This window comes from Pseudorasbora parva, chromosome 6, assembly GCF_024679245.1.
Source record: "Pseudorasbora parva isolate DD20220531a chromosome 6, ASM2467924v1, whole genome shotgun sequence".
NCBI lineage: Eukaryota > Metazoa > Chordata > Actinopteri > Cypriniformes > Gobionidae > Pseudorasbora > Pseudorasbora parva.
Window position 1 is genome coordinate 12,395,806 of NC_090177.1, and position 20,576 is coordinate 12,416,381.

The 20,576-nt window shown below is 38.9% G+C and overlaps 2 long non-coding RNA genes across 2 annotated transcripts; both read right to left on the reverse strand.

Moving 5' to 3' along the window:
• Nucleotides 1-9,879: 9,879 nt before the first annotated feature.
• Nucleotides 9,880-11,537, reverse strand: LOC137079221 (uncharacterized). Its single transcript, XR_010905430.1, has 3 exons — nucleotides 11,404-11,537; nucleotides 11,125-11,225; nucleotides 9,880-10,751 (listed from the first exon to the last, which is right to left on the reverse strand). It is a non-coding gene; the product is annotated as an uncharacterized lncRNA (long non-coding RNA).
• Nucleotides 11,538-18,660: 7,123 nt separating this feature from the next.
• On the reverse strand, nucleotides 18,661-20,318 carry LOC137079222 (uncharacterized). The gene is made up of 3 exons (XR_010905431.1): nucleotides 20,185-20,318; nucleotides 19,906-20,006; nucleotides 18,661-19,532 (listed from the first exon to the last, which is right to left on the reverse strand). It is a non-coding gene; the product is annotated as an uncharacterized lncRNA (long non-coding RNA).
• Nucleotides 20,319-20,576: the final 258 nt, after the last annotated feature.

The window sequence follows — 20,576 nt, forward strand, 5'->3', positions numbered from 1 at the left end:
ACAACATGAGGATGAGACAATGATGACTAAATTCTAATTTTGGGGGAGTGAACTACCTTTAAGTAAAAAAAACCTCTAAAAGTCAGTAAACAAATATCTTAAGTGTTTAAAATAACATTCTCTGGAAATATGTTTACAATTTAATTAACACGTACGTATGAAACAAGTATGAACTATGTATGAAACAGTCGATTTTATTAAAATATACAAAAAGTAATATTAGTGTTGTTAAATATTATTGGAAATTTTATTTAAACTATCTAAATTATGGCTGCAACAAACAGTTCTGGCACACTTTATACTAAATGTGATTAACAGTAAAGTTCAATAGCACATATTTTGCCACGCAGTGAACCACGTGGTGACGTGATTGCGTCCTCACGTAAAAGAATCAACTAACTGTTCAAAGGAACCGTTCGCGAAAAAGAGTCGGATGAGGCAGGCAGGCGCGTTCACGAATTCCACACAGCTCTTCTGTGGAACGTCGCGACCCGAGCACCTCTGATCACATGACCCTCTAAACTATTTTTCATCTAGATTTTTATAGTGGAACTGCGGTTATTATTTATTATGAACTGAGGTATGAGAGTTATGCACAGCTTCAGATATGTGGGATGGCTTCCGTTAGTAGGCTAGTCATGTCAACATTATCATTTTAGCCAGCATTGTAAACAAATGTCCTTTCAAAAACCACGAGGTGCAGCTGGTACCCGTATGTAATTAGACGACAAGAACAACAAAAACGTAAATATGTTTACGAAAAGTAACAAAGCACACCTTTTATAAAATATTAAACTCGGTTTATATTCTCTTAACCACAATAATTCTCCTAATAAAACTTTTTTGTAGGCCTGTGTGTTTTCACCTTCAGCTATGGGCCATTTTCCCCCATTGTGGTTTAAGTTGTCTATTAAATGTTCATACATGCATCACATGAATAATAATAATTATATTTTTCTTTTAAGAAGTCAACATTTCCACCACATCTGAAAAGATGTATTATGTTTAAAAGTATTCTGTGGTGGAAATGTTAAATATTCTAGGTATTAAAATAGACAACTCCCCTGTCTTGCTACAGTAAATTTCACAGCTAGCATTTTATTTATCTTAAAACTATTAATAAATATGTTTAAAAATGCTTAGTTGGAGCTTGACTGGAAATTATATAGCAAAAATATACCTAAACGAGTGCTAAAATGTATTTATTCCCGTATGTATATGTAGCCCGTATGTACCTCATGGTGGCATCATCCTAAAAACATGCATTTAAAGTCCTAAAGTCCTCTCCCCCGCATTTGACTATCACTCTCCTTAATAGAGGTGGATAAAGGTTTTTTCTCTCCTCCTCAAGGTTTCCATTCTTTATTTCTTTTGCAAATACAGATAAGCCCAGAATCGTCACTATTATGCAACGGCATGAAGCTGAAGGAAATTTGGCTGTTATTTGAGAGAGTATAGATAGCTATCACGTCCCCTACAATGCTTCCCTCAACTCACACAAACACACACACACATACACACACGTAGGGTGGGGGATGGGGTATAGGACTCACAAGAAAACACACGAATGTAAAGGCATCAGGGTTTGTTACTGTTACTTTATTGGTTAAAAGTCAGAATTGTATAGCATATTTAGAAGTGAAGATGGCTTTAGTCAAGCGTATGTAGAAGAAAAGCACCATTCTGCATAAGAGTTATTCAATAAAGTATAACTTGTGCATTGCATGAGCTTTGATATATCAAGGTTTTTTTTAGAGCAATCAATTATTCATTCAAGGAAATTATATTCATTGTATTTATTTAATATTTGTTATATTGTATATACAGAATAATAGTCATTATGACAATCCTAATGCTTACTCAACATGTGTTTGTTGTGACAGAAACCATGTTAATAGTAACTGGAATAGGAGCACATTCGGGATGTAGTACTTCATCAGAAGTGAGAAGTACTTTAAACACCCTCAGGCGAAGGACACAGAGCGGTTGTGCAATGATTCCGTTGAGGAAACGTTGTTATTGAAATTACTCAAATACAAAGACCAGTTTAATGTATTTGTTGTAGCCTTTGTGTTTTCCCATCCAAAAGCTGACCTTCAAAACATGAAAAGTGCTTTCTACTTAATTCAGTACAACAACTTCTATATATATATATATATATGCTGTACATTTAATATGGAAGGCTGCTTGTCCTTTTGCACCAGTCAAACTCTTGTTTTCTTTAAGTTTGATATTATGCATGTGAATGAAATGGCAACTTCCCCATCCCCCATATTTCCACACCCAGCCCTCATGGAAAGGAAGATGCGGCTCTTGGGAATCTCCCTAAGGCCCTTTACTTTTGCATTGTTCTTGTGTGAGTACTTAATGCTTTTTAGTTTATGTATGTATGTATGTATGTATGTATGTATGTATGTATGTATGTATGTATGTATGTATGTATGTATGTATGTATGTATGTATGTATGTATGTATGTATGTATGTATGTATGTATGTATGTATGTATGTATATATATATATATATATATATATATATATATATATATATATATATATATATGCAAATTGTATGTTAATTTATATACATTCTATCCATCTATATATCTATAAAAATATAGATAAAATATAAAGATTTAACATTGATAATAATAAATAAAGGCTTTTTGAGCGGAGCAGAATATAATTTTAAAGGGTTAGTTCACCCAAAAATTATTTCATTATTACTCACCCTCATGTCGTTGGACACCCGTAACACCTTCGTTCATCTTTGGAACACAAATGAAGATATTTTTGTTGAAAGCTGACGGCTGAGAAAGGCTTCAGAAAGGCCTCCATTGACATTCAGTACATTCCCACTCACAAGACCCATAAAGGCACTAAAGACGTCGATACAAAGTCCATCTCACTACAGTGGCTGTACAATAACGTTACAATGCAATGAAAATAGTTATTGTGCACACAAAAATCAAAATACCGACTTTATCCACCAAGTTATTGACGTGAACTTGACGCATGCGTGAGAATGACTCGGCTTCACCGTTCGAATACATGACCCAGAAGAGGAGGAGCGCCGCTATCACATGAGTTCACGTCACAGACCTACACGGAAGACAATAACTTGGAAGATAAAGTCATTATTTAGTTTTTGCGCACAAAAACTCTTCTTGTTGCTTCGTAACATTATTGTACATTTGTGTTCCGAAGATGAACGAAGGTGTTACGGGTGTCCAACGACATGAGGGTGAGTAATTAATGAAATCATTTTCATTTTTGGGTGAACTAACCCTTTAAGTAAATTATTATTTTGCACAAAGAATATGTGTGTGTGTGTATGTATGTATATATATATATATATATATATATATATATATATATATATATATATATATATATATATATATATATATATATATATATATATATATATATATATATATATACTGTATATTCTATATATGGATATATTCATACACACGCATGCTTCTTGAGCAGAGCAGAAATTATTATTTATTTTTTGCATAAAGAATATACGATTTGCATTATATACAGTATTATACATTATTATTACAGTATATACAGTACTCCCACACACACACACACACACACACACACACACACACACAAACACACACACAAACACACACACACACACAAACACACACACACACACACACACACACACACACACACACACACACACACACACACACACACACACACACACACACACACACACACACACACACACACACACACACACACACACACACACACACACACACACACACACACACACATCTTTTGGCTGGAACTATTAATTTCTGTTTCCAAAGTCAAACCTCCCATTCTTTTGTAGCTACAGTAATTCCATTGAAGAGTGTCCGTCCAGGCAGTGCTATGTTGTATGGTTCCCATTCATCTCTGCTCTGAATGCTGGATACAGACGAATGCTCTATTGCAATCATTTCTCAGAGAGAGGGGCTCTCAGTTGCAGCCCACAGCTGTCAGCAGGCCGACACAGTCAACAAATCCACATCAGTCTCTGCTCCGGACTAATAATTGTCCAAACATCTCGAGAAGATCTTTTTGATTAAATGTTTAGTACACATTAAATGATGTCACTCCAAGTCTTAAACCCAGTTGTTAAGTCTCAAGCATGGTTTCCATCAACGGAAAGTATTGCACAGGATGAAGGGGACAAGTTTACAAAATAGACCTTTCAAGAAAGATTGTTCAATAGGTCTAGATCTGTTAATATCTGATCTAGAGATTTAGCTCATGATCATCCTGACAATAATCGGTTTCACATACTTGCTACACGGCTCTCTTGCGTTATATATAGGCCTGTGTTTTTTCATATACTCTATTTCACCAAAAGTATTGGGATGTCCCTCCAAATAATTGAATTCAGGTGTTCCAATCACTTCCATGGCCACAAGTGTATAAAATCAAGCACCTATATGCAGACGCTTCTGCAAACATTTGTGAAAGAATGGGTCGCTCTCAGGAGTGAATTCAAGTGTGGTACCATGATAGGTTCCCCACCTGTGCAATAAGTCCATTCATGAAATTTCTTCACTACTAAATATTCCACAGTAAACTGTTAGTGGTATTATAACAAAGTGGAAACAATTGGGAACAACAGCAACTCATCCATGAAGTGGTGGGCCACGTAAAATCACAAAGCAAGGTCAGCACTTGCTGAGGTGCACAGTGCGCAGAAGTCGGCAACTTCCTGCAGTCAATAGCTACACAACTCGAAACTTCATGTGGTCTTCAGATTAGCTCAAGAACAGTGTGTAGAGAGCTTCATGGAATGGGTTTCTATGGCCAAGCAGCTCATCCAAGCCTTACATCACCAAGTGCAATGCAAAGCGTCATATGCAGTGGTGTAAAGCACACCGCCACTGGACTCTAGAGCAGTGAAGACATGTTCTCTGGAATGACCAATCACGCTTCTTTGTAAGTTGTTACATTGAAACAAATATAGGATAATATTGTACCATATTGAGAATCACAAAATTATAAACGATTTAGGGCCACTGTGTGAATAAGATGTGTTCATGTAAAAAGCAGTTAAAGGTGCACTATGCAACTTTCCATCCACTAGAGGGCGCCTATTCAAAACAAATGCATAGTTTGACGACGCCAAGTTTGAACACAGTATCTTGGGATATGTGGTCTTCACCTCACAGCCGGTGAAAAATAGGACTCAGGCAGAAATCATGTTCATGGATGCGGTTATTAACATTACTGTAGTGTGAAGCAGAGCAGGACCGAGTGTTGAGGAGCTGAGCACGGCCGGGGACAAATACCCGCCTCGCAAACACCGGGACTTTTATTATGACGGGACAGGACACAGTCGCCGGGCGCCCGCACTTCCGCTTTTTACGGTCATGATTATAAGGTAAAGCAGCTCTGTTTATCATATTAGAAACATTTAAGTGTGTTTAAAATTATGTTATGACGGTACTCTGCGTTCGCTCGGCACTCCTGTGAGATGTTCACACTGCTAAGAGAAAAGCGCTTCTGCAGAATAAAACCGAGGGTAGCGCAGATATGACGCAATTGACAGGTGACTCCCTCAAACGCTATGCTGACACGTCCCGGTCCTTAGTTAAAATAGCAATTTTCTCACAATTTACAAATAGTTGGAAACATTTGGGATATTGTAAGTACTCAACTGAACAAAATATATAACACTGGCCTAGTGGTTTTTGGATATTTTACTGCAAAAATACTACATAGTGCACCTTTAAAACTGTAGTCTGATTATAACTATTTCAAAATATAATAATTACATTTTTAAAATATATATATATATATATATATATATATATATATATATATATATATATATATATATATATATATATATATATATATATATATATATATATATATATATATATATATATATATATATATATATATAATGCAAGGGATATGTCATTCTTAGGAAGCAATTTCTTACATAACAAAATAATTAAACAAAAATCAATATTTCATTTTCATTAATGCTTTTTTTTGCCATTTAATAAGTGGCATACTGTACACCCAGGTGGCCATTATCAGAAAATAAACTCTAGGAAGATCTAATCATCCTTGTCAGGGTTTATTTTCATGATAATGACTGGCTGACTGTACATTATCACTTACATATATGATGACTCACATCAGTGTCCTGTGATGTCGTTTACACAGCGTTAACTTGAGATATTACCAGAGCTCTGGCGTCATCTCTTCCCTCATAAGATACTTTCAAAATTCACAGCAAATGTGTTAATCACGTGTAAATATTAACAAGAAAACTAGATAACATTTGAAAAGAAAAATGAGTTAGTGCTGCTACCTTGACCTAAAACTGAACTGATTTATCCACTAAAGGCCTATCTGTTTATTTACATGTATAAAGCTGTACTGAATTGCATTTCACCTGGATTATTCTTGCTCCATCCTGAGTCTCTGTCACACAAACCAGTCTAGAATGTTAATCAAAAGCACCACATGTGACACAGAGGCCTCCCGCTCATTTCCCATTGTTCTGACATCACAAAGGATTTGGGGGCAGCCAGGAATCGGGAATGGCATTATTATGTCTGGGATGATAAAACCCTGTAAAAGACTTCGTAGATCCAGACTGAAGGTGAAGGAAGTTTTTAGTTCAGTGTTTTACTCACAACATTATTCTGTAGCATATAGCGTGGATCTTGTGTTTGTGATAAAGTTTTAAAACAATTACAGTTAACGCTCATCATCTTTGTTTGCACTGCTCTGAGAAGGAAATTATTGTTTTGTTGACTAAGTTCATTAAATACGCTTCACCCTAAGTATCCCACTGATTTTTTAACAATATAATCCTGCCCATCCAGTCCAACTAGATAGTTTGTCATTTCTCTGATAGGTCCACTTCCTAATAAGCTTGTTTTGCAGTCTCAATAAATGCCCGGCACTGTGCCGTGTCCTCAACGTTTGCTGAAAGGGGGTTGTATTCCCCTGGGGATAATATCAAGCCAAATGGCCAGTCAGCCAATAATGACGGAGAAAAGTAGGGCAGAAGGCATCATCACAATGTTTGGAGAAAGAAAAGCTATAGTTACTGATTAGGTGACACATGAATAACTTTTATATAATGCCACACACAGAACAAAAATGTCACTGTTAAAGAGTGAAGTAAACATTAAAACACAAATAATCTTAAAACATGCACCAGAATTATGCCTCACACTCAGGTTCTTTATGTTCGGTAACACTTTATTGTAAGGTGACTTAGGTCTACATTACATGCTTACAATAGTTATAACAGTAAATAATGCATAATTACAAGTAATTAACCCTAAAACAAACCCTAACCCTATACATGTAGATAATTAATATTACTCAGTCAGTACTTATTTGAGTAAGTACAATGTAACTAACCAAAGGTTCTTTAGATTATTAAAATGTTCTTTAGATTATTAAAATGTTCTTTACTCTAAGAAAAAAAGGTTATTTCCCAAAGTTAACTCAAAGTTATGAACCACCGTTCTTAAAGTAACGTTAAAAGAACGTTCTTTCAAGGTTACATTGTCTTTAATAATGAAAAAACTATTTCGTTTTTCAGAAACTATTTATACATTGTGAACCATGAAATGATTTTCTGAAATGTTTTAGTTAGATGTTTGTCTAATGTTTTTTAAAATGTTAATAGAACGTTCAGAGAACATTGAAAAGTAACGTTCCCACAATGTTTGATCAAAATAGATTGAGAAAGCAATTCCTTAATTCCTAAGTATTCCCTAAAAGTTTCTTTGGTTCCTCTGTGTGAAAAAAAACACAAACCTTTTTGAACCTTTATATTTCAGAGTTTACAAATAATGATTGTGAGTTTTCATGAAGCAGGTTTTGCGAGTTCTACGGTTGCTAAAATAACAGTGCAGCTAAGCAAACGGGATACATTCATGAAAACAGAGTTAATTAAACGGCGGTATGATTTGTCTGCGTGAGTGTGTATTGAGCAGACGGCACACATGTGTGATGGCTGCGCTCTGAGTGGCTTGTGAAGTTTGCTGAAGACTGTTTTTTGTCTTGACGTGTCAGGAGCAGCTGACTTCATTGTTCTGCTTTGACTGCTCGCTGTCCAGAATATGAATGTGTTTTATCCCATTAATGCAAAGATTGTGATACATATGCAAGATTATTATTGTCACTCATGTTTGCTACACTGTAAAAAAAACTGTTGGTTTAACTTAAAAAAGTAAAACCTGGTTGCCTTAAAATTTTGAGTTTATTGAAATTAAAAATTTGAGTTGATACAATGAAGAAAATTGGTTTAATAAATAGAATCTCAAAATATTATATTATTTTAACCACATAAAAATGTTTAATAAATCATGAAAATAGCCCAATTTGGCATGTTTCACTGCATCATCACAAATAAAACACACACAATTACCTAGCGTGGTCATACTCAATTCTAGTCAGAATATGAGTCTGAAAGTGCTCCTTTGGGCTGTGATTATGGGGCGTTTCAACCGAACCAGGAAAGACCTCAATTGGATAGACCTACAACCAATCAGAGCAACAGAGCGACGCATTGTCAAATGTCAACAAAGTTCAACTGCACTGTGTTGCCAAGTCCGCGTTTTTTTCCCTGCGAGTTGTTTTCTATGTCTGCTGGTTGAAGCGACTATTATGTGATATATAGACCCATGAGTGCGAATTTTAGCAGGCAACCTTGCAAAAATAAAACACATTTTACCCCCCAAACGCCATTTTTCCCCAGGAGAACCCCCCCCGAGAAGCTATTGTTTAGGGCTAGTACTATTGCTTGGCGGGTTTTGTTGTAAAAACTTGGCAACCCTGTCTGCACATGCGCTGGAATCAGGCTGGAATACACAATCTTTGCTGGTGTTGTAAAAAAATAAAATAATTTAATGATACACAGAGTACTTACCCAACATGATCATCATTTCTGAGAGAAATTGTGAAGGTGAATGCATATAAAAACAAGCTCTCTGTTTAGGATTCGAAAAAATATAATCCGAGCTCCTTTGATGACGTGATGATTACGTTACTGTTGATCATCTCTCCGTCATCGTCTAAAGCCCGTCCTGATGATCTCATTGGTCCGAACAGTTCCTGTTCGGGGATAATTACTCCTCTATGGAGCGAGGCCAGACCGAACTGCCCGACCTAAACATTTTGTGGGCGGGGCTAAGTTCGGCTGGCATCCAGGCTAACAATTACCCAATATGCTTACAAAATCTTTTAATAATATCTGAATAAAGTTTGTCGGTTCTCAAAAATGTTCATTGTATCAACAAAAAAAATTGAGAAAACTTAAAAGTTTAAGGCAACCAGCTGGGGAACATTTTTGAGTTTTCTCAACTTAGGGTCAATAGTTGAAAATTAAAATAAGCTAATAACATTGACTGTACAGCCAAATCAAATTTTGTTGCAATATTGTCCTGTTTAACACTGTGAGGCTGCTTTGAAAGAAATCATCATTGTAAAAGCACTATATAAATAAAGTTGATTAATTGATTGAATAGATTGAACTTTTTTTCATGTTAAATAGTTGAATGAACTTTAAAAATTTAATTTGTCATACGAAACATAAGTTGGACTTTTTAAAGTGAACTAAAAAAAATATTTTTTTTTAGTGAACTCAAATTTTTAAGGTAACCAGGTAACATTTTTTTAAAACAAATTCCAGCCTACATTATCCAAGTACACTGTAAAAAAATGCAGGCCCCAAATGAAAGTTTTCTAGAGACTGATCACACTTACATTTTTTAGTTGGCCAAATTGAATTTTTGTGAATTAAAGGGTTACTTCAGCGATTAGCATATGGCTTTTGTAACCAACACTTGAGGTATAAATTTTATGTCGATTTTACAACTGGACCAATATGATCAGAAGACTAGGTTTGTCTGCTGAGAGAGATGGTGCAACAGGAGTGAACAAACTCAGACGATCAAGAGTTTTGGTAAGAGTAAGATTTAACTGTATTGAAAACAACAATTGATTTCATTTGAATGCAATGACATATGAGTATTTACTCTGTACTAAATGTGCACATTTCCCTTCTTTCCAGGAATGATATGGATGTTTCACTCTATGGAAACCGCAAATCAACCTTAAGTCCGAATTCAATTAGGTCAATTTAAATTTGCATATGTAGTGAGACTAAATAAAACTTTGCCTCTTTCTTTTCTGAGTCCTTTTCTTGAATTAAACCCTATTTAGTTTTCACTCTCTAAACAAGCATCCAATCAGTTTAACATGAACAAATTAAAATAAAACTTGAAACAATTCAGTTATTGACTGAATACCCAATAACCACAAGGTTCATTCACATTGAATTGGAAAACCTCAAAACGAAATAAAATTAAAAAAATAAAATAAAATCAGTCCATGAATTCAGTTCAGTTTCTCATAAAAAAAATGGAAAAATCCTTGATGTGGTGTAATTCACAGTCGGTGCAGCTGATCCAGGATTAGGACGAATACAAAAAAAAATCAAGTTTGTAGTGCAATTCCTCTCCTACCGTTCGATGAAAACGCGTTCAAGTTCACAAGAAGTTCTAAGGATTCACTCTACAGGTGGCCCGCCAGTCCAACTCTACCAAGATGCATAAAGTGCAGGAAGGAGTTGAGACGATTCACGAATCAGAAGGATTCACACTTGGATCAATCCACAACAGGCAACATTCAGCTGCTGGCTCCACGAACTCAACAAACATCACAGGAAGAAAAAAAACCCGGCCTTTGAACACACAAGGCCACAAAGAAAATTAATAACGGATGCTATAAAAGCACACATCACTCAGTTTGAACCCAATTCCTAATAAAACATAAAACAATATCCACTTGCATAGTGTTACATCAATTTGCATAACTTCTTTGTGCAATTTCTCTTACCATTAAAAACATTTAGTTTAACCCTTGTGCATGTACTTTTCAGTTAACACACCAACTGCACTTTAACACGTTATATAACATATACAGTGTCTTTTCTGCTTTAAGTTTACACATAAGACTGTAATCATCATCAATATTACACCAATAACAATCATTTGATGAAACGATGTGACTCTGTAATATACATGAATTGAGAATAAAGAAAGGCCTAAACTCACCAAGGAACTCACTCATCACATGTAAATCGACCAACGGGAAATTTCCGGAGCATACGCGTTCCAAAGTGTCACTCTTCACACAATCTGCTTCTCTCTGAACCCTTTTTGTTAGAGATATACATGTATACCACGTCACATTAGCTTAAACTAATGTTAAACACGTCATTAACATTCATTTAGAATGACACGGATATTCACGTAAACATCGCACTTCTGCTTGTTTCACACTCATCTCTACATTATATACAAATAATTAAGAGACCTATAAATCATCCTTACGTTACTTTTCTCTGACTTCGAGGCACTGAATCTCCCGGGATGCCGAGAAGCGTCCATTTGCATCAGCGGTTATAGAGAAAAGAGACAGATCTCGAACGTGCTGGATATAATAATCCCGCGACGGCGGAGCTTTAGTGACGTCAGACGCGATCTCATTGGATACATCGTAATGTGAAAATATCATTGGAGGATTTTAAACCTTTCAATATTTTATACATATATACTTTTATACAATTTTATGTAATTAATTGAAAATAATTACATCATTTATGGTCTCAGCCTCTTTATACTTAGTGTGTTTAACTCAAGGATTTGTTTATTTCGTTTTATTTTTTTCTCAGCCACTAACCACTAGTAACCTGGGTTACACTTTCCCCCACTGAATTCAGGCACGTCCTCGGGCATGCTAGGGGTTGACTTGTCACCACTGAGGGAGAAACACCAGGCATGTTTACAGACTGATCACTGACAAACGTGGATTCTTCCAAGGTAGTTGTAAGTGCTGAACTCAACCCTTGCAGTAGTGACTGAATAACCAGTGTTAACGGATTTCCGAGTTTGTGATACTGGAATTTGTTAGGGGGTCCACACTGCCTTTTAGAGCGTCTAGGGCCAATGGCTCCTAGGTCATCCTCCATGACCGGTTGGTCACCAAAAACATCTGGGGCAGGTGGACTTTGATCAATTGACTGCACTTCTTTACTCACAGGGTCTGATAGGCTAGGACACTCCAACTTTCTTTCATTCACAGGCTCTGACATCTCTGGAAGCTCAGTCTTTTTAGTGCATTTGCCTCCGCAGTTCTCCACACCAATGGTGTTGTCATTTCGGCCAGAGGCAACTCCATCAGTGTCAGCTTCAACAGAATTTATCACAGGTAAGTGACTTTCTTCTTCATTATCCGGTTCATTATCTGCTGAGTCTGTTAGTCTGATATCATGTAACGTCTCTTTTATAGGGTGTATTGCAGCTGGAGGGAATTTAGAGTTGTCAGGTAAGGTTTCATTCACAGGCTCCGCTGCAGCAGGAGGTGACTCAATGGGCTCCATTTCAGGTAGGATCTCCACAGTCCTAGGATGGTCTGAAAAAGGTAAGATGTTTCTTGTGCTGAACTCCATTTGGCGCTCCGAATTCCTTATGGGAACATTGTCATCCTCGGATTCTGATTGACTGCTAGTCTGGCGTTCCAGGTTTTCTGCTCCATTTGCAGATTGAGATCTGGTTCTAGGCTTACGACGAATCTTTGGAGAACCCATTTCTTCACCTTCAACCACAGGCAGAAACCCACAAGGCAACAGCAAATCACGGTGTAGGGTGCGGATCGGTCCATCTTTCCCTTCTGGGCAGATTGTATACACTGGCATGTCACCTGCTTTCCAGAGTACTACATAGATCTCAGATTCCCATTTGTCTGACAATTTGTGTTTCCCTCTTAATCTGACATTTCGCACAAGGACTCGATCACCTGACTCAAGTGCAGAGGCAACTACATTTCTGTCAAAACGTCTTTTGTTCTGATCAGCTACTTTTGATGCATTGTGAGTAGCAACTCTGTAGCTCTCCTCAAGTCGACTTCTCAGGGATTTCACATATTGGGAATGAGACTGGAATGGAAAGTTGGTAGTAAGCCCAAAAGCAAGGTCAACCGGTAGTCGAGGTTGTCTACCAAACATAAGCTCATATGGTGAGTACCCAGTTACATCATTCCTGGTACAATTATATGCGTGCACCAGTGGTCTGACATGATCTTTCCAATGAGCTTTGTTCTTGTTTTCCAATGTGCCTAGCATCTGCAAAAGGGTCCGATTAAAGCGCTCCACCGGGTTCCCTCTAGGATGGTAGGGGGTGGTTCTCACTTTGCGAATGCCAGCAATCCTACACAACTCTTGGACAGTACGAGATTCAAAATCTGGCCCCTGGTCACTGAGCAGCTTTTCTGAGAAGCCGTAATGGACAAAGAAATTATCCCAAAGGCATCTAGCAACTGTTTGTGCTTTCTGGTTACGGGTTGGTATCGCGACAGCGTACTTGGTAAAATGGTCTGTGATGACCAAAATATCCTTGGTGTTACTGCTGTCTGGTTCCAGGGTCAGGAAGTCCATACAAGCCAGTTCTAGTGGCCTATGGGTCTGAATATTTACCAAGGGGGCCGCTTTCTGTGGAGGAGTTTTCCTACGAATACAGCGCTCGCACGTTTTGATTTTTTTTTCCACATCTGCTGCCATCTTCGGCCAGTAAAATCTGGACCGGAGAAGATCGAGTGTTCGCTCCAGACCAAGATGGCCCATGTCATCATGGAGACTGGTAAGTACAATTTCTCGAAGAGCTTGAGGTAAGGCCAGCTGGTTTAACACTTTTCCTCCATCCATTCGCTTCCGATACAACACCCCATTCTTCAGCTCGAGTTTGTTCCATTGTCTCATCCACAGGGTTAATGCAGGTAAGTAGAATTTCATGTTTGAAGGTTTGGTATTAGACTCCAAGTAATCTATCACCTCTTTTATCTCAGGGTCAGCTCGTTGCTTCTTAATCAGATCCTCTTCAGACAGGCATGGTATCTCTGGGAGACCATGAACACCCTCTCTCTGGATTCCTGGAGGCAAGGCCTTCACATTCATGCTCAGAGACTCTACCAAAGTCATTGAGACAGACCGAGAATCGAGGGATTGACTGACTCGATGTTTCTCACAGATGGCTTTCACCACTTCGGGTAAGATGGTCTTGGTGTTGCCCTCAAGATCTGCCAGGTGATGTAAAGTGAACTGTCTGATTCTCTCTTGCTCTTTTTTAGATTGCCAATCATCCGATGGTTCACCATTGGGACGACGGGACAATCCATCCGCATCTTGATTTTGGGCTCCAGCTCTGTATTGTATTTTAAAGTTGAACGTTGAGAGACTGGATATCCATCTATAACTAGTGGCATCTAGTTTTGCAGAAGTAAGGACATAAGTGAGTGGATTGCTGTCCGTAACCACCGTGAAATCGGCTCCATACAGATAGTCATGGAACTTTGTGGTAACTGCCCACTTGAGAGCCAGAAATTCCAGCTTGTGAGCCGGATACTTAGCCTCACACTTTGTCAATCCACGGCTGGCAAAAGCTATGACTCTCATGTGTCCTTGCTGTTCTTGATACAGAGCCGCTCCGAGACCTGTAGCACATGCATCTGTATGTAATAAGTAAGGCAGACGAGGATCGGCATACCCCAACACAGGAGCGGATGTTAACTTTTCCACAAGGCTGTCAAACGCCTGTTGACACTCAGTGGTCCATCTATCACCCAAGGAGTCTTTTGGATTTAGGTAAGTATGGTCTTTATCTTTCCTTCTTCCCTTCCGAACAGGGGGATAGCCAGCTGTGAGATGGTTGAGCGGCCTGGCAATCTTGGAGAAATCTTTTACAAATCTCCGGTAATATCCGGTAAATCCTAGAAAGGACTTTAATTCCCGGAGATTCTGGGGCCTTGGCCAGGTTTTAATGGCCTCAATTTTTGATGGGTCAGTTTCTACACCATTCTGGGAGACAATGTGTCCCAAGTAGCGCACAGATGTTTGAAAGAATTTGCACTTCTCGGGTGAGAGCTTCAACCCATATTCTTTCAGGCGGTTCAGAACTTGTATTAGCCGACGCTCATGTTCTTCAAGGGTTTCAGAGAAGATGATAAGATCATCTATGAATACCAAGACTTCTCTTCTATTTAAGTCACCCATGCAGCGCTCCATAAGCCGCTGGAATGTGCTTGGCGCGTTGGTGATCCCTTGCGGCATACGATTGAACTCCCAAAAACCAAGTGGGCATACGAATGCCGTCTTCTGCTTGTCCGCTTCATCCATCTCTATCTGGTAATACCCAGACTTTAGATCAAGGACGGAGAACCACTTGGAACCAGTTAACACAGAGAAAACTTCCTCTAGGTTTGGGAGTGCATATGCGTCTCGTATGGTCTGAGAGTTTAGCTTCCTAAAATCAATGCACAGCCTCACAGAGTTGTCCTTCTTTTTAACGACTACAATGGGGGAAGCAAACGGGGATTCAGACTCTTGTATAATCCCAGCTGCTAACAACTCCTGTAGATGTCTCCTCACAGCATCGATATCTTGTGGGTGGATGGGACGGGCTCTATGCTTAAAAGGAGTCTCATCACTCAATTTAATTCGATGCTTCACCTTGTCGGTGTGCCCATAATCCATTGCGTTCAGAGCAAAAACCTCAGGCATAGAGTTTAACAAGGCCGATACTCGTTCCTTCCACTCAAAAGGCAGTGGAGAGTCTCCAAAATCAAGAGTTATCTGAGAGTTTCTAGACTTTTCCGGTGTTTCAGAATCATCACTTGCCAAGGGCTTGTCTATAACCTGGTGGACAGCATGCATTTCTGCAATTACAGTCTTGGGAGGGATGATTATATTAGACTGGGTTTCATTCTTGACTACTACAGGCAAGGAGAAAAAACGCTTCACAGGTAATGTGTGCAGCCCACTAGCAACTAATAAACCCCCTGGCAGAGAAGACATTGCGGGAGGACTTATAACAGTCAGCTTTTCAGCTGGAAGACAAGTTAGGCAGACAGACCCATCAAGAACAGTGGTGTGTCCTGCTGGCACAGTTTCAGGGACTGTCCCTTTTAATGTCACACATCCAAGGGTTTCAGCACATGATTGCCTATGTCTCACATCAAGTGTCTTCAGTACAGCTGCATATCCATGAAAAGCTGGATTGGGGCTGACTTCATCTTGTACATATCTGGAGTAAAGTGCATCCAATGTATTTGTTCCGACAAGTACTTGAGGCACATTTATAAGATCTGGGACCACCAGTGCTAGCGTGGTAACCTCTGCATCTGTTCCTAGGAACTCTTTGGGAAACATCAAAGTTACCTCCACATACCCAAGGTAAGGCACAGATTGTCCATTAGCTCCCTCCACCTCAAGCAAAGACTCCAGTGGTTTCAAGGGGTAAAGAGACAAGTTATTTTCGTAAAAAGACAAAGGGATTGTAGTCACCTGAGAACCAGTGTCTAAAAGGCAGTTCACTTTAATTGTGTCAACATAGATTTGAGCCGTACACTTCATTCCGATTAGTCCCTTTGGCAGTTTCGTTTGAGGGCCTTGATGTTTTGTTCCAGTCTCCATATGCCCTGCTACAGAGACTGTCTGGCGTTTAACTGAGAGGTCTCTGTTTGGTTCTTTAAATCCCACTGGACTTGTCTTTCCCTCAACTGGCGTTTCTTTTCATCTACTTTAGAAGGGTTAGGATCATTTTCACAATTGATGGCAAGGTGTCCGTCTTCCCCACATCTAAAACAGTATCCAGGACGAGGACGAGTGAAAGTCACAGAACCACTTCTAAACTGATTGTTATCATCCTTGCCAGTTTGTCTATGCTGGAATGCTGGTGATGGGCCTTTGGAAATAGTCGGCTTCCCTGACCGATGTTGGGATATCTTAGGGGCTGTTAACTGAGCTTTTAACTCCGCAACTTCCTTCTTTAGTCCAGCTATTTCCACAGCTGCTGGGGTTTCCTTGGACACTTTACCAGGAACAGATGTTTTCATTGCTTCTACTTGTGCTTGTAATTCGATTAGCTCTTTTTTTAACTGCGTTACATCAGCATTTTTTGAATAATCAGGCTGGCACTTTTGGTACGTTGAGGCTTGCATAGCAGCAACCTGTGCATGAATTTCAGATATCTGCGCTCTCATGGTATTCACCTCTTCAGCCGGTCCACCAACTGCATCATGGGAGAATGCTGACGCTTGATGAGTAACAGTTCTCAATTTGGGGACATTGCTGTGTTTGTTCAACCCAAAATGGTTTCTCATTCGATCTTCTTTCGAGGTTTGCCGGTCTTCCTCCGTGCGAATGGACACTACCAGCTCTGCAAAGGAAGGTGGGTTGGTCTTTTTCTTCTCTAGCTGCAGGCTAGCAATTAATCCATTGTCCCAACATCCACGGCAGAATTGCCTTACCAGACAACGGTTTTGCTCACCCTCTGCAATGCCACCTCTCCTTACAGTTGTGCTCAACATAACATGCAACCGGTGCAGATAACTGGAGGGCTTCTCCCCCGGATTCTGTAGCATTGCCATAAATTTTGCTAAAAGTTCATCACCATCCTCCACTGATCCGTAGACAGACTCCAACAATTCCAGGTACACTGAAGGTGAAGACTGGGGACTCACATGCTTAATGATATCAGACGCAGGAGGGAGAAGGCTATCAAGAATCCTCCTTGTGCGGGACAGGTCAGAAATAGAAGGGTCATCCAAAAGGAATTGAACACTCGCCCGCCAAGTGTCAAAATCTGGTTCGTTGACTGGTCTAGGAACTTTCCCAGAGAAGGACCTGAGACGAAAAGAAGCAGGTTGTGATGCAGCAGTGTCATTTGTTCTGACAATGTGTTCCACTACCACTTTTTGCACACTGGGAGGATCAATCATGTCCATTGTGAGTGCTGGATGGGGTAATGCTGTGGCTATAGGATAGCTAGTTTTAATGCTAGGTCTTTCCTTGGGCAGGTTTTGTGATTTCTTTGATTCAATTCCACTAACTGATGAATTTTCTGATGAGGGTGGGGCAACTTGTTCAGTTGTAACTCTCTGTGATTTGGCTGGGGACCACTGTCCATCCAGCGAGCTGGTGGTGCTACTGTCATGCATTTGAGAGTCTGCTGCACCTGAAGTTTTGGGTTCAGCAAGGGAACTGCCAGCTTTTATTCTCCTTAACTCCTCCTGGAGCACTTCTTCAATTGACTTTCCACTAGCCCTAGCAAGGACTTGGAGTTCTTCTAAATACCCCTTAGTGGCACTGTCACTAGCTACATGACCGTAGACACAGCTTAAAGCACGCACATTGAAAGTGGTCTCTGGGTTTGACGTACTAACCATCGTTACTGGGAGTAGGGGCACTAATGTCTTCATAGCAGAGCTATAAGTAAACTCTATAATGGCTTGGCGGTGAAATTCAGAGTTGGGATCATCAATGAGGAAGTTTCGACTAATGCTACCATATCTTAACAGCCATGCTTCCAAGTCCTGGTCTGTTTCGGTTAATGTTAAGCCGCTGACTATCACAGCATTTGCGACATTTACATTCTCTCTCTTTACAACGTCCATGTTGTCAGTATTGTGTTTAATGTATTTTTTTCAATTAAACTCAGCTCTTCTAACCAGTCACTATTGCTGCAGGCCAATCTCTCTCCTGGCTGGCTCGCCACTTTTGTAACCAACACTTGAGGTATAAATTTTATGTCGATTTTACAACTGGACCAATATGATCAGAAGACTAGGTTTGTCTGCTGAGAGAGATGGTGCAACAGGAGTGAACAAACTCAGACGATCAAGAGTTTTGGTAAGAGTAAGATTTAACTGTATTGAAAACAACAATTGATTTCATTTGAATGCAATGACATATGAGTATTTACTCTGTACTAAATGTGCACATTTCCCTTCTTTCCAGGAATGATATGGATGTTTCACTCTATGGAAACCGCAAATCAACCTTAAGTCCGAATTCAATTAGGTCAATTTAAATTTGCATATGTAGTGAGACTAAATAAAACTTTGCCTCTTTCTTTTCTGAGTCCTTTTCTTGAATTAAACCCTATTTAGTTTTCACTCTCTAAACAAGCATCCAATCAGTTTAACATGAACAAATTAAAATAAAACTTGAAACAATTCAGTTATTGACTGAATACCCAATAACCACAAGGTTCATTCACATTGAATTGGAAAACCTCAAAACGAAATAAAATTAAAAAAATAAAATAAAATCAGTCCATGAATTCAGTTCAGTTTCTCATAAAAAAAATGGAAAAATCCTTGATGTGGTGTAATTCACAGTCGGTGCAGCTGATCCAGGATTAGGACGAATACAAAAAAAAATCAAGTTTGTAGTGCAATTCCTCTCCTACCGTTCGATGAAAACGCGTTCAAGTTCACAAGAAGTTCTAAGGATTCACTCTACAGGTGGCCCGCCAGTCCAACTCTACCAAGATGCATAAAGTGCAGGAAGGAGTTGAGACGATTCACGAATCAGAAGGATTCACACTTGGATCAATCCACAACAGGCAACATTCAGCTGCTGGCTCCACGAACTCAACAAACATCACAGGAAGAAAAAAAACCCGGCCTTTGAACACACAAGGCCACAAAGAAAATTAATAACGGATGCTATAAAAGCACACATCACTCAGTTTGAACCCAATTCCTAATAAAACATAAAACAATATCCACTTGCATAGTGTTACATCAATTTGCATAACTTCTTTGTGCAATTTCTCTTACCATTAAAAACATTTAGTTTAACCCTTGTGCATGTACTTTTCAGTTAACACACCAACTGCACTTTAACACGTTATATAACATATACAGTGTCTTTTCTGCTTTAAGTTTACACATAAGACTGTAATCATCATCAATATTACACCAATAACAATCATTTGATGAAACGATGTGACTCTGTAATATACATGAATTGAGAATAAAGAAAGGCCTAAACTCACCAAGGAACTCACTCATCACATGTAAATCGACCAACGGGAAATTTCCGGAGCATACGCGTTCCAAAGTGTCACTCTTCACACAATCTGCTTCTCTCTGAACCCTTTTTGTTAGAGATATACATGTATACCACGTCACATTAGCTTAAACTAATGTTAAACACGTCATTAACATTCATTTAGAATGACACGGATATTCACGTAAACATCGCACTTCTGCTTGTTTCACACTCATCTCTACATTATATACAAATAATTAAGAGACCTATAAATCATCCTTACGTTACTTTTCTCTGACTTCGAGGCACTGAATCTCCCGGGATGCCGAGAAGCGTCCATTTGCATCAGCGGTTATAGAGAAAAGAGACAGATCTCGAACGTGCTGGATATAATAATCCCGCGACGGCGGAGCTTTAGTGACGTCAGACGCGATCTCATTGGATACATCGTAATGTGAAAATATCATTGGAGGATTTTAAACCTTTCAATATTTTATACATATATACTTTTATACAATTTTATGTAATTAATTGAAAATAATTACATCATTTATGGTCTCAGCCTCTTTATACTTAGTGTGTTTAACTCAAGGATTTGTTTATTTCGTTTTATTTTTTTCTCAGCCACTAACCACTAGTAACCTGGGTTACACTTTGTATCAGTAGAAACCCTGG